Source organism: Adiantum capillus-veneris, chromosome 10 (assembly GCF_014529385.1).
Source record: "Adiantum capillus-veneris isolate H3 chromosome 10, ASM1452938v2, whole genome shotgun sequence".
Taxonomy (NCBI): Eukaryota; Viridiplantae; Streptophyta; class Polypodiopsida; order Polypodiales; family Pteridaceae; genus Adiantum; species Adiantum capillus-veneris.
The window spans coordinates 27,779,533-27,793,853 of record NC_140940.1 but is presented as its reverse complement, the minus strand read 5'-3'; the positions used below and the strand labels follow the sequence as shown (position 1 = coordinate 27,793,853).

Sequence of the window (14,321 nt, the reverse complement as noted above, 5' to 3'; positions counted from 1 at the left end):
AGACATGGAGAAGTGTCCAAAATGTGATTCCGAAAGATATCGAGTAGATCTCCACGGGACAAAAATTCCACAAAAGGTTTTGCGACATTTTCCTCTGCTTCCTCGCATCAAGTATCTAAGATACAGCATATCTGGGATTGTCATGTACAATCTCGGTGTTGAGAAGAAGATGACGGAAGATCTAGAGGCTAAAATCAACCGATTTTGCATGCTTCACAATCCAGTGATGCAAAAGTGGATTTCACAATATGAGGATGCAAAGCAAGAGCGACAGAGGGCACGAATCGAGTGGAGACGGGGAAGACGACCACCGATGGACTATCCGACGGGTCTGGAGAGCCTACCAACATTCATGAGCTTAAGATGGTTGCACAACCAATTGAAAAGCGCACAACAATGCGGTGACGAAGTGACTGAGGAAGAGTGGGAGTACTCTCGGGGTTGCGCGACCAAGGTAAGTTTGCAATGTACAACTAGCTAGTGACTTTATTTCTAAATGTTTGAACGGCCACTCATAATCTTTGTTCGTTGTAGTATAAGTCATACATAGCAGCATGGTGTAAAGGTCGACATTTTAGGGTGGAACGGATCGACAAAAAGCGTTTTACTCAAGATTGTGGAATCATGGCAAAATTTGAACAGTCTAGTCGACGACGTTCCTCTGATGCAGATCCTGTGGTGGCGGAACTCACTTACTTCGGCACGCTACAAGAGATTTTGAGGATCGATTACAGAGGATTTTTTGTCGACTTGTTCGACGTGCAATGGTTCAAGATAATCATGGAGGGTCGCAACGCTACTGTGCGTAGAGGAGAGTGTGGTTTTCTTGAGGTGGATTCTACTAAGAAATGGACTGACCTAAGAGACACTTTCGTACTACCCGAGCATTGTGAACAAGTAAGTATGTAAATAGTTAACATCCCTCTTTTACAAGTTATGTGCTTGAAAGCTCTCATGTAAGTTATGTGGGTCTGGCAGGTAATATATCATCCTACAAAGTCTACATTAAACTAGTGGTACATCATAGAGGTAGCCCCTCGTAGTGCAAGGACGTATGAAGGCTACCATGTGCCAATCACAACGGCATCAATGGAGGAGATCAGAGAAGATGCTCAATCAGAAGCCGCTGCGATGGTGCCAGACAAGCATCAAGATGCTACTACTCTATATGGGGTGCATGCAGAGGAGCTACAAAATGAAACAGAGGATATGTGTTTAAACGGAGAGCTCTATATAGATATAGGAAGTTATGCTGAGTTATGCGAGGATGAGAGAGAGATCTCTTAAAGCCACAAATATTGTATTTGAACAATTTTGCTCCGTGTTGTAAAAGCTCTGGCTCTCTAAGTACCTTTCATGGTGTATAACGCTCTTTTCTACTCGCGCTCACATCTTTTGATTGAAAATTCTGAGTTTTCGACTTGCCTCTTCTATCACTCAATTCATTGCGTCATTGTATTTATATGCGTCATTACGTCATTGTATTTAATGGTCTTTGCGTCATTGTCTACTCTATTCATTCAATATTAAGTTTAAATATTCGTGTGTTTAATGCAGGTATGGATGATGAGGAGTTTCTTTCTTCTTTGTCACCGCAGCAGAGACAGTGGTACGTGGAGCGTCATCGCTCTGGCGCATCATCGCGCGTTCCTACTCCATCCGCATCTCCCTCTCTTTCGGAGCATTCGGCGCGCTCCGAAGCTTCGGCGTTGACGAGACGATCTTCACACTCGTCTAGACACCGGCGCTCTAGTGGTGGCGGTGGCGGTTGTTGTGGGGATTCCGCCGTCGATGCCTCCACACCGCCTCGTGTTCGACGAGGCTCTTTACCCTCCCCTTCTTTGCCCGCCCCCACACCAGCCACAACATCGCCATCTACGCCAGGTTTTGCGCGGCTGACTGTTCCTAGCAGCTACACACCTCTACCTACTCCGCCAGGAGCCACCCCACTCGACACTCCTCGCTTCAGGGCCCAGACGCCGGTGGAGACACCTGACGTCCGTACCCCCATCGACACGCCGCTAGAGACCCCTGCCGGGACACCCAGGTTCACGCGTTACCAACCAGAGGGCTTGCCTTACTCCGTCGACTTCAGCGGCGGCATCATCATGGATGATGACGGCAAGAAGGTGATCTCGCGCATGCGTGGTCTTTGCTCTCAGCTGTTTAGACACTACATACTAAACAAATGGAGTGAAGTACCAAGTGATTTAAAAAACAGAGTCATCAACATACTTCATGATGAGTTTCCCGTTCCAACACGGGATCAGCGCTTCAATGAAGACCTGATGAAGATTCGAATGCGCGAATACTGCAAACACAAGCGTTGATCCGAAGTGCAAAAAGCAATCAAGAATGGGTGGAATAGGCCAGATTGGCTGGCCAAAGAAGATTGGAAGAATGCGAAGAAAGTAGCGCGCGAGAATCCCGACAAGTGGAAGCAACAAAAGGATGCAGCCAGAGCGCGAGTAGAGGCAGGGAGCTCGCACCACTTGGGGAGCGGTGGATGGGCATCATTTGAGGCCGATTTTGTAAGTCTTTTCACATTGCTCTTTATGCATGTTCGATAGTTTAGGGTTTATGAGTTTTTTAGTTCTAACATAATGAAATCTTTGTATGTTTTGACAGTGGTCGATGACAGGACGTGATCCCACACCGTACGAGCGCGAGTACGCAGGCAGGAAGGGCTTAAACGCCCTGATGGACATTCTCAGTTCTCGCGGCGGCATGGTTAGTATTAGGGTTTACTCTTTTTTATTTTTTGTATTGTTTTATAAATGTCGTTATATGTTTATATTTACTGAAAACTGTCTTATTGTCTTTTTTTGCAGAATCCGACAGATACGCCGCTTGGACGCGATGAGACGTCTGACTAGACGACGTCAGTTTAGCCGTAGCTAGATAGCATTAGTTTAGGGTTTCTCATAGCTTATGTATCATGAGACGGATTTTATACGTCTTTTTGAACCATGTATATTATTACATTTGTCACCGCAGTTCCTTTTGCCAATCAATTCTTTATGCCTATGATGTTGTACAATTGTCATTATTACATTTGCCAATCAATTCATTTTGCTTATGATGTGTACAATTGTCAATTTTACGTTTGTCAATTTTGCAAACAATGCGTCTTGTGGGTGACTATTTTGGGTCTATTATCTACCCTTGCACTTTTTTTAAAAAGTGAATCAAGTACAATATGGTTGATGGGTGGCAGGGCATTCAATGCCCTGCCATCAAATTTTTTTTCTCTCGGGCGTTGCTATAATCGTCGCTATTTATGGCTCTGGAGCGTCGCTATAAGCGTCGCTATAGACTTCTGTGTAAACGTCTCTATAACCGTCGCTATGACCGTCGCTATGAGCGTCTCTATATAGCGACGCCTATAGCGTCGCATATAGCGACGCTATTAGCGACGGTTTTAGCAACACCGGGGGTTATAAAAACCCAGTGTATTTCCGTCGCTAACAGCGTCACAAGAGCACACAACCTCTTGTAGTGTTTGGCTGTGTCTAGCTTACATGATGTTGAGGAGCCTCTGTCTTTTGATGAAGCACAGAATTCAGAAAATTGGATGGCTGCCATGCAATCAGAATATGATGTACTTATAGAAAATGACACATGGACTTTATGTGATTTGCCTCCTGGTAAAAAGGCCATTGGTACGAAGTGGGTTTACAAGTTGAAACGCAAGCCGGATGGTGAGATCGATCGCCATAAGGCTCGACTTGTTGCAAAGGGTTATGCACAACAAAAAGGCATAGATTATGAAGAGGCCTTTGCTCGCACTTGTTGTATGACTACTGTGCATTTTCTATGTGCATTGGCAGCTCATTTTGGTTGGGATGTACATCAATCAGACATTGTTCCTGCTTTCTTGAATGGTGACATATTTGAGAAAGTTGATGTAACAGAGCCTCACGGTTTTGTCATAAAAGGACAACAGAACAAAGTGTGCAGATGTAAGAAGGCTTTGTATGGGTTGAAGCAATCTCCTCGTGCTTGGTATGAGAAAGCTGACACTCATTTGGTCAAACGAGGCTTTTGTAACAGTCCAACAGAGAGCACGTTCTCTGTAAAGCGTGAGGGTGATGTACTTCTCATTGTGGTTCTTTATGTCGATGATTTGCTGATCACTGGACCAAATGAGAGACATGTTGCTGAATTTAAGGCTGATTTGAATGCTACTTTCAAGATGAAAGATTTGGGGTTGTTGCATCATTACTTGGGTATACAGTTTAAGCAGTGTGATGGTGGTATTGCCTTGTATCAAAAAAGTTACATAGAGACATTGCTATGTAAGTTTGGACTTGAGGATTGCAAACCTGTTGCCACTCCCATGGAAACAAATTTGAAGTTGAGTCTACATGATGTGGCGATCCTGCTGATGTCACTCTTTACCAAACTGTTGTTGGCTGCCTCATTTATGTATGCAACACGAGGCCAGATATTCAGTTTGCAGTCTCACAAGTCAGCAGATTTATGCATAGCCCAAGTTCTAAGCATTGGCAGGCTGTCAAGAGGATTTTCTGCTACCTTAGTGGCACTTTACATCTTGGCTTGTTTTATCCCAAGGGGGGATCATTGCCGCCAGACTTACATGATTTTTCGTACTCAGATTGGGCTAGTTGTTTTGACACGCGAGTGTCCACAAGTGGTTTTTGTTTCATGCTTGGCAGTTCATGTATACCATGGTTGAGCAAGAAGTAACCTACTGTGGCCCCTTCGAGTTGTGAGGCTAAGTACAGGGCAGTCTTCATAGCTACGGTTGAGTGTGTATGGCTCAGACGCTATATGTGGCTGATTTGGGTGTTGGATAGGACACTGCCAACACTATCTACACTGACAGTCAGAGCGCATTGGCAGTTACGAGGAACCCAGTTTTTCATGCTCGCACAAAGCACGTTGAGGTGCATTACCACTATGTCAGGGAGAGGCTCTTAGCAGGAGAGATCAGCTTGGCTTATGTGCCAACACAGGACAACCTTGCAAATCTTTTTACAAAGGCATTGTCTTGTGAGAAGGTTGAAGCTTTTTGCAAATCTTTGGGCTTACTCCCCTTTGTGGACTGATCATGTCCTCAAGGCATGGCACTTCCCTTTACTCATGTGCCAGCTCTCGTTCACCGCATCACTCGAGGGGGGATTTGTTACCATATATATGTGGTAGTGATGTGTGTGAACACACTAGGACCGCCGGGGTATTTTTTCCCTCTTTAGGAGGTTTTTCCCCCTGAGCATTGTATATACACCCCTCACTCTAGGGCTATCTATCCTTCCATTGCATGCTAAGTAACACACTCTCTATTGTGTGCCTTGAGCTTCCTTCGTCTTCTCCAAGCTGTGTGCGTTTGTATGCAACCCTAATTCCAATACAAAAAATGTCCAAATTGAATTTTGAAAAACTTGTTGAGGCTTGCTTGAGTGATAAGGAATCAGTGGAACAAAAGTCTCCTCATTCTTCCACAAAAGACATTATATGCGTATAATGTCTCAAGTGTCAAGATAAAGGTTAAATTCACAAATTGAAACTTGCAATGGGTAGAGGATATCAAGGAGAGCTCACATACCAAATTTTGTCAAATTTTAAGCTCATAGACATAATACGTGTATGATGGCTCAAGTGCGAAATTAGAGGTCAAAAGTTATATCTGAGCTCATAGAAGTGTTTGCCAGCATAAAGTAAGCTTAGTAACCAAGTTTTACCAAATTTGACTCACATTTGGTCAAGATACAAGCAAAAATCCTTGATCTTGAAACTATTTTGAGTGTTGTTTCAAGTGCAGTTCACCAAAACTGCTCTAACTTTTGATAGACAACTCCAAATTGAGTTAGGTATAGCCAGGAGAAAAGCTTGCGGGCAATAGGTTTTAGAGCTGATTTTTTTCAGCTTTCCTGAATCCAAAAGAGTCACAAAGTCCTGAATTTTGACAGACCTGATCAAGGGAAAAAAAGAATAAGTTTCACTAAGCCAAGGTGCTAATTAAGGACTACCTTGAGAGTATTGAGTGGGCCTGACATTAAGAAAGCTAAGATCATCAAAATGGAGCTGTGATGGGCTCCATCGTTTATCCAGTACTCTCTCTCTCGCCTCCTCTCACGTGCTTGCCGAAGATGTGAGCCACCAGAGTGAAGGGCGCGCAGGCAAAATATCGGCCCGGCTCGACAATGATCTCTATCTTCTCAGCAGACGTCATGCTATTATTGCCAAAATATCGGCCCGGCTCGGCAATGATCTCTATCTTCTCAACAGACGTCATGCTGATGGTGCTTTCCCGGAAGTACTCATACAAAGCCTTGCTGATCATTGGCGGCAGATCTCGAGCACTTATCCCTCCCCCTGTGCTCCCTTCCTTCAGCTCCTCCCCTGATGAGCAGAACCCTCCCCCTATATCCAGCATATACATTAATATTGGCTTCTTGAGCAGCTGCTTCCCTAGCTCGAACACACTCCGCACGTTGGCTATGGCCTCCTCGAATGCATTTGGGTTCGTGGCCCCGCTTCCAATGTGGAAAGCCACCCCTACCACCGCAAGCCCTGCCTCCCTTGCGCTGCGTTGAAGGGTGGGTACTTCCTCCATATGAGCTCCATACTTGGAGCTCAAGCGGATTGTGGTGCCTCATCGTTGGTCCAAATTCTAAGCAGCAGCTTAACCTTGTCCGGGGCCATTAATTTCTTGATCTTGTGCGGCTCCGCCTCGCTATCGAACGTGGTCAAGTGAACTCCAGCCGCCATGGCGAACTCCATGTGGGATTGGAGCTTGCAGGCATTGGCGAAGACAATGCGCTCGGAGGAGACACCAAGGGAGGCCACCTGAGGGACAGAAAATTAAAATAACACATGAGGCAAGCAAAGGAAAACAACTTGTGTGTTATCTATATGTGTGTGTGTGTTGCTATTGACAATTGAGGAGATATGTACTTGCTGGAGCTCTTTGCTGCTAGCGTAGTCGAAGCTTGCTTGCGCCGAGGCTAGGGTGCGTAGGAAAAGAGGGTGATTGTTACACTTGACGGCGTAGAAGGGGTGCACACGCGGGAAGGCAGCTGTCCACTCGGCCATGAGCTGCTGGGTGCGCCCCACGTCATTAAGCAGCCAAAAGGGGATATTTTCGCTGTGCAGAATATGGTGCTTGACAGAGCTGGGGATGTAACGACGCAGAAGCGTATGCAGCACAGCGCACACCATTGCTGCTGCTGCCCCTCTTAATCACCACATTCGGCCACGCCCAGCTCCTGCCCGATTGTAGCAGGCAGGTGGTCAACATGGCCATTCTTGGCAGCTGCCGCTCACGCAAGCTGCTGCTGCTCGTCTTTGTCGTGATGAGCGCTGATCTGAAGCTGGATGCTGGTGGGTGCAATTCTTATATATTTTCCCTTTCACTATATTAGAAGTGTTTCGCACGCGTGTTGGGGGGTAGAGTTGACGCCTCCAAAGTTGTGGGCGTTTTGTGTAACCTCGCCTCTTTTAGCAAGCAGGATGACGTAGCAAGCAGGGTTGAGATGGCTAAGCAAATGTTGTTGATGGGGTGTAACTCTTATCGATTTTGGCAAAGTTATGAAGTGCTCTCTCTACCCGCACCACTCTCTCAAGCGAACAAACCTACAAACTAGCACAATGCAACATCCGAACAAATTGCTACCAAATGACGTGTAAAACCTTTCTCATTCCTCATTTAGATGGCCTTTTAAATCTACATTGGACGTGCTTTTAAGATGCGCATCACATTTAATGGATCCTGGAAGGTTTATAAGAGAACACATTTTTCAATTTGAAAGGTCCTATAAAACCTACAACCATGACAATCTTGTATGTGGTTACCCTCTAAGAGAGCTCCCCCATAGACCCTCTAAAGGGTGTTTGTAGAGGGTACTCTAGAAAATCTGTAGGTGCCTTATAAGAGGGTTCCCTCATACCTTCTAAAAGTCTTTGTATAGGGTACTCAAAACTACAATTATGTGCCCCATAGCTTTTCCTAGTTTTATGGCACCCTCATCCTAGTTTCATGGCACCCTTATCCACAAACCTTGGGGTTTACCTCTAAGGACTCCCACATTTCAAGAAGAAGTTTGTGGGTTTACCTCTAAGGACCGCCACATTTTAAGAAGGAGGTGCTTCAACCACCCCCCCACATCAAAAGAAGCACCATTTGTATAGGCTACAAGAGGTGAAAAGGGTAGGGATGCAAGAAATAAAAGGAAGAAAAGGGCTATAGTAGGTCAAGTTTGGGCGGGGTATGGGGGACATGAGGGGTATGGGCACTCTATGTCATTTTTAAGGGAACCTCCAAAAGATAATGGGCCCCTAAACTTCAAAGCCCTTTGGAGGGCCTATGGGGCAGGGCTAGAAAAATACGTTTTTCCTACGGTTTTTAGGTCAAAATTTGAAGCTTTTGCCGATATTTACACTAAAACTTGTGTAAATATGATGGTTTTCTTCAAGGCAAGCTCAAAATCTAACCGGGAGTTTATAATATTGGCCATGTAAAATACATTGTACCCCGGTTTTTTTCTAATGCTGCTGTCATAATAACTAATATCTAATTCTCCTAAATGATTTTCTCATGTTAAATTGATCATTTAATATGGGGAAGTGCCAGGGGAGAAAAAGTTAGAATATTGGTTAAGCTGGCCACAGTAGGGATCTAAGGTGAAAAAATATGCAAAAGAGCAAGGTGCAACAATGGGCTTTAAAGACCCTAAGGTTCATCCCATTAAGACTTCCAAATGCTAAGGTTCCAAAAATCAAAGGTTGTGTCCAATGGCTAAGCTTAGGAAAATTGGATGCTTTGTGTGTGTGTAAAAAAGTCTTCACAAATCCTACAAAGGAGGGGGCGAGCCTTGCAAGTAGGGGATGAGAGAGAAGCGCGCGCGCACGCACACACACACACACACACACACACTCTCACAAGCCTCTTTTACACAAAGGGAATGAGGGACACATGTCAGCTCCCTAGCCCAGATGCCCACAAGGTGTACTCAAATCCTATTGGATGGCCATGGAGGTGAACCAATAAGATTTAGGCTAGAGTAAATCTAGTTTAATTAATTTAAAAACACTTAATAAAAGAACCAATAAGAATTAAGCTCTTTAAGAAGACTATTGGACAGTCTCCCAAGGGGTCCAATGAGCATTCAACAGCCCAATGGCTTGCCTGATTCCTATTGGCCAGGAGACAAAGGGGTCCAATGAGAGTTTAGTTGTATTAATTAATTACCTAAAGCTCTCACAAAAGGGGAAAGGGGGACACATGTCAGAAGGCGATCAGTTATGCTCCTTAAATCCCATTGGCTAAGATTGGAGAGGTCCAATGCAATGGGGTGGTAGCATGAGCAAATAGCAAGAGGGCTCGACCAAGAGAGAGAGTGGGCTGAATTTTCAAAGGCATTATCACACACACTCACACACAAGCTCATGTGTGAAGCAAGAAGATTCTCTCTCCCTTCTCAAGCTTTAATGGAAAGCTTATCACGTACTCCAAGCTTGTGAGAAGGGAGGCCTACACCAACAACTCTTGGCTTTGTGATGCAAATCCAACCAAGAGCCAAGCTTCATTGCATGCTCATCTCCTCTACCATGCTAATTACTAAGCTATGCTATGCTAATGTGAGTGATTATGTGAGGAGATGTATATCTTTTCGTAAGACTACTCCTTCTTCCTCTCTATCTACTCTGGTACCCTACTAGCTCTCACCATCTTCGAAGGTGTGTGAGGTCTTGGGTCTGAGACCGTGAGGGAATTGATGTTGTGTTTTATAAGCGTTTTGCTTAGTGTTTGAAGCTTCCATCTTCATTGCACTAGCTAGTATTGAAGGAACACAAAGAATTGTATTGTAAAATGTCTCTCTTGATGAAGGAAACCTATAATACAAAGCCTTTTGGAGGGGGGACCGGCTCTATGTAAAACCGGTCCTCAAGTGTTGTCAAAAGCTTAATTTCTCTCTATTTTGAAGTATTGTTCATGCTATCTAACTAGGTGTTATGCCTTTTGTTGCTCTCTCCACCCAAGCACTCTTATTATGCTCATTAGGAACTTATTCTAATGAAATGCTCACTATGTTCATGTTATTTTCCGCTACAGACAAGTTTATAGGCCATTAAATGTTACATCGGTATCAGAGCACAAGGTTTCTCTTTTCTTGCTCGAGAAGGGAGGTCCTCAAGCTAGCTATTAATGGTTGGTACTATTAGTTGCAATTGAGTAAGTAGAATAGGGATTTTTCAGCCTTGCAGTGCGCCTGCCTTCGTGCAGATAACGGTCGAGAGCTATGGTCTTAATAGTGGAGTCCTATGGGGCTTGCCTATGGCTTAGCCTATGGCTTAACCACTATTGAGCTATTAGAAGCTTAACAGGAGCCAATACTGTTTTGGTGTTGAACAACCCTCTCTTCTATTCCTTGCAATTAATGGTATTCAAGCCACGGGTATAGTAGCTTGAGTGCTTTTTCTAAAGGGGTAAAAGAGGAGTAGCAACTAGGGCTTGAAGTGCCAAAGTGCACCTAAAATGTTTACACCTAAAAGTTGTTAGAATGGCTGACAATAGTAAAGAGAGTGAAATTAATGTTGATAGATTTGATTTTGCTAATGAGCAGTCTACTAATGATGCCCTAATGCTTGTTAACTACCTTGTTTCTAGGCTTCAACAAGCCATGGGCAATCCATCCCTCCAAAGTGAAGTGCAACGGTAGGTTCGTGCTCATGTGATTCTCCAAACTCCCCACCATGACGAGAGAGTACCTAGAAAGCCTCCTTGCGAGACTCCCAAGAGAGGCCTTTCTCCAATTCGGGAACAAGAAGAGGATCCATACGAAGATGTCCTACCCACAGATGGTGCTTTCAAGGGGCAAGAAGCTTCAGTCACTCCCTTAATCGGGAAATTGAGGCTCCATGTCGAAAGCTATGTGGACAAAGAGGACTTGTTTATCTCTCCTCTCAAGCATGAGGATGTAATCCTAGGGGCACCATGGTTTGATCGCATGGCTGCCAATGTTAAATTCCCTGAAAGGAGAATCTACTTTAGGTTCAAGGAAAAAGATATGTTCTTATTGACGACATCCCTTGTGAACTACCTCCTAAAAGAGGCAATGATGACCATGCAATTGAACTTCTTCCAAGAAGTTCACCACCTAATAAACCTCCTTATAGAGTTTCTCAAGCTCAACAAGAGGAGATTATGCGGCAAGTTCATGAGTTAGTTGAGAAGGGCATGGTTAGGCCTAGCTCATCTCCATTTTGCTCACCTGTGCTATTAATGCAAAATAAAGACGGCACATATCGTATGTGCGTCGACTATAGAGCACTAAATAGGATCGAAAGAAAAGTGATTTTTTCTTACAAGACATTCAATATTTAGGTCACATTATCTCTCAAGATGGCATCCAAATGGATCCATCAAAATTAGAGGTAATAAAAGGATGGCCTAAACCAAGGAATCTTCATGAACTAAGAAGCTTTATAGGTATGTGTGCATACTATAGACGCTTCATAGAAAAGTTCTCACAAATTGCAGGACCATTACATGACCTAACAAAGAAAAACGTTAGGTGTACATGGTCTACCAAGGAGAACAATGCTTTCAAAAAGCTTAAAGGAAATCTTATCTCTCAACCTGTGCTTACACTACCAGATCTCTCAAAGCCATTTGAGGTCCAATGTGACGCTTGTGGTGATTGCCTTGGACCTGTTTTGCTCCAAGAAGGGCACGCCATAGCCTATGAAAGTCGAAGTCTCGACCCTATTGATCAAGCTCTAAGCATACATGAAAAGGAACTCCTCACAGTTCTACATGCCTTGGACTCATGGAAGCACTATTTATTGGGGACTCCTTTCATTCTGCGAACGGATCACCAAAGTCTTAAGTACTTCATGATGCAGGCCAAGCTCTCCAACAAACAAATGAGGTGGGCAAGTTTTCTTTTGAAATTTCATTTCCATATTGCTCACATTGGTGGCAAGCATAATCAAGTAGTCGTTGCACTCTCAAGACGACCGAGAGTGAATGCGGCTTCCATAGAAACTCACAATGATCTATCTTCTATGATAGATGAGTATGCTATTGATCCCAATTTTAGAGATGTGATTTTAGCCCTTGCACTTGCACTAGGGAAGAAAGAGGAACCATTTACTTTACAAGATGGTTATTTTCTCTATGGCAATAGACTATATGTTATTAACTCACTACGTGAGAAATTAATGTATGAATCTCATTTTCTGCTTATGCGGGGCATAGAGGGATTTAGTCTACCCTAAAGGGGATTGAAACATATTTCTATTGGCCTACCATGAAAGAAAACATACAAGAGTATGTTTCTAAATGTGTGGTATGCCAAAAGACGAAGTTTGATAGAGGGAAGCAACATGGATTGCTTCAACCTTTTCCAATCCCTAATTCACCATGGGAGAGCATATCCATGGATTTCAACTTGATTTGATAGGCCATCTCATTGATTGGCCTAAGAATCTCATAACTGATTTTCTCATGTTCAATTGATCATTTAATATGGGGAAGTGCCAGGGGACAAAAAGTTAGAATATTGGTTAAGCTGGCAGACTGGCCACAATAGGGATCCAAAGGAGCAAAAATAGGGATCCAAAGGGTGGGGCCATCTGCAAAAGAGCAAGGTGCAACAATGGGCTTTAAAGACCCTAAGGTTCAGCCCATTAAGACTTCCAAAATGCTAAGGTTCCAAAAATCAAAGGTTGTGTCCAATGGCTAAGCTTAGGAAAATTGGCTAAGCTTAGGAAAATTGGATGCTTTGTGTGTGTGTAAAAAAGTCTTCACAAATCCTACAAAGGAAGGGGATAGCCTTGAAAGTAGGGGATGAAAGAGAAACACACACACACTCACACTCACAAGCCTCCTTTACACAAAGGGAATGAGGGACACATGTCAGCTGCCTAGCCCAGATGCCCACAAGGTGTACTCAAATCCTATTGAATGGCCATGGAGGTGGACAAATGAGAATTAGGCTAGAGTAAATCTAGTTTAATTAATTTAAAAACACTTAATAAAAGAACCAATAAGAATTAAGCTCTCTAGAAGACTATTGGACAGTCTCCCAAGGGTCCAATGGCTTGCCTGATTCCTATTGGCCAGGAGACAAAGGGGTCCAATGAGAGTTTAGTTGTATTAATTAATTACCTAAAGCTCTCACAAAAGGGGAAAGGGGGACACATGTCAAAAGGCGATCAGTTATGCTCCTTAAATCCCATTGGCTAAGATTGGAGAGGTCCAACGCAATGGGGTGGTAGCATGAGCAAATAGCAAGAGGGCTCGACCAAGAGAGAGAGTGGGCTGAATTTTCAAAGGCATTATCACACACACTCACACTCAAGCTCATGTGTGAAGCAAGAAGATTCTCTCTCCCTTCTCAAGCTTTAATGGAAATCTTATCACGTACTCCAAGCTTGTGAGAAGGGAGGCCTACACCAACAACTCTTGGCTTTGTGATGCAAATCCAACCAAGAGCCAAGCTTCAATGCATGCTCATCTCCTCTACCATGCTAATTACTAAGCTATGATATGCTAATATGAGTGATTATGTGAGGAGATGTACATCTTTCTCGTAAGACTAATCCTTCTTTCTCTCTATCTACTCTCATACCTTGCTAGCTCTCACCATCTTCGAAGGTGTGTGAGGTCTTGGGTCTGACACCGTGAGGGAATTGATGTTGTGTTTTATAAGTGTTTTGCTTAGTGTTTGAATCTTCCATCTTCATTGCACTAGCTAGTATTGAAGGAACACAAAGAATTGTATTGTAAAATGTCTCTCTTGATGAAGGAAACCTATAATACAAAGCCTTTTGGAGGGGGGACCGGCTCCATGTAAATCCGGTCCTCAACTGTTGTCAAAAGCTTAATTTCTCTCTATTTTGAAGTATTGTTCATGCTATCTAACTAGGTGTTATGCCTTTTGTTGCTCTCTCCACCCAAGCACTCTTATTATGCTCATTAGGAACTTATTCTAATGAAATGCTCACTATGTTCATGTTATTTTCCGCTACACACAAGTTTATAGGCCATTAAATGTTACATCGGTATCAGAGCACAAGCTTTCTCTTTTCTTGCTCAAGAAGGGAGGTCCTCAAGCTAGCTATTAATGGTTGGTACTATTAGTTGCAATTGAGTAAGTAGAATAGGGGTTTTTCAGCCTTGCAGTGCGCCTGCCTTCGTGCAGATAATGGGGTATCACCGTCGAGACCTATGGTCTTAAGAGTGGAGTCCTATGGGCTTGACTACGGCTTAACCACTATTGAGCTATTAGAAGTTTTACAGGAGATGGTGCTATTTTGGTGCTGAACAACCCTCTGTTCTATTCCTTGCA

At 43.7% G+C, this 14,321-nt stretch overlaps 2 pseudogenes across 1 annotated transcript in view; one reads left to right on the top strand and one right to left on the bottom strand.

The window, feature by feature from the left end:
* LOC147448603 (uncharacterized) overlaps positions 1-3,037 on the top strand; it is a 315,839-nt pseudogene extending 312,802 nt beyond the window's left edge. The window contains exons 3-5 of the transcript XR_015189392.1: positions 2,338-2,531; positions 2,629-2,730; positions 2,832-3,037. The product of XR_015189392.1 is annotated as an uncharacterized LOC147448603 (transcript). The remainder of the gene's footprint in view (positions 1-2,337; positions 2,532-2,628; positions 2,731-2,831) is intronic.
* Positions 3,038-5,647: 2,610 nt separating this feature from the next.
* Positions 5,648-6,825, bottom strand: LOC147448602 (lysine decarboxylase 2-like; annotated as a pseudogene).
* Positions 6,826-14,321: the final 7,496 nt, after the last annotated feature.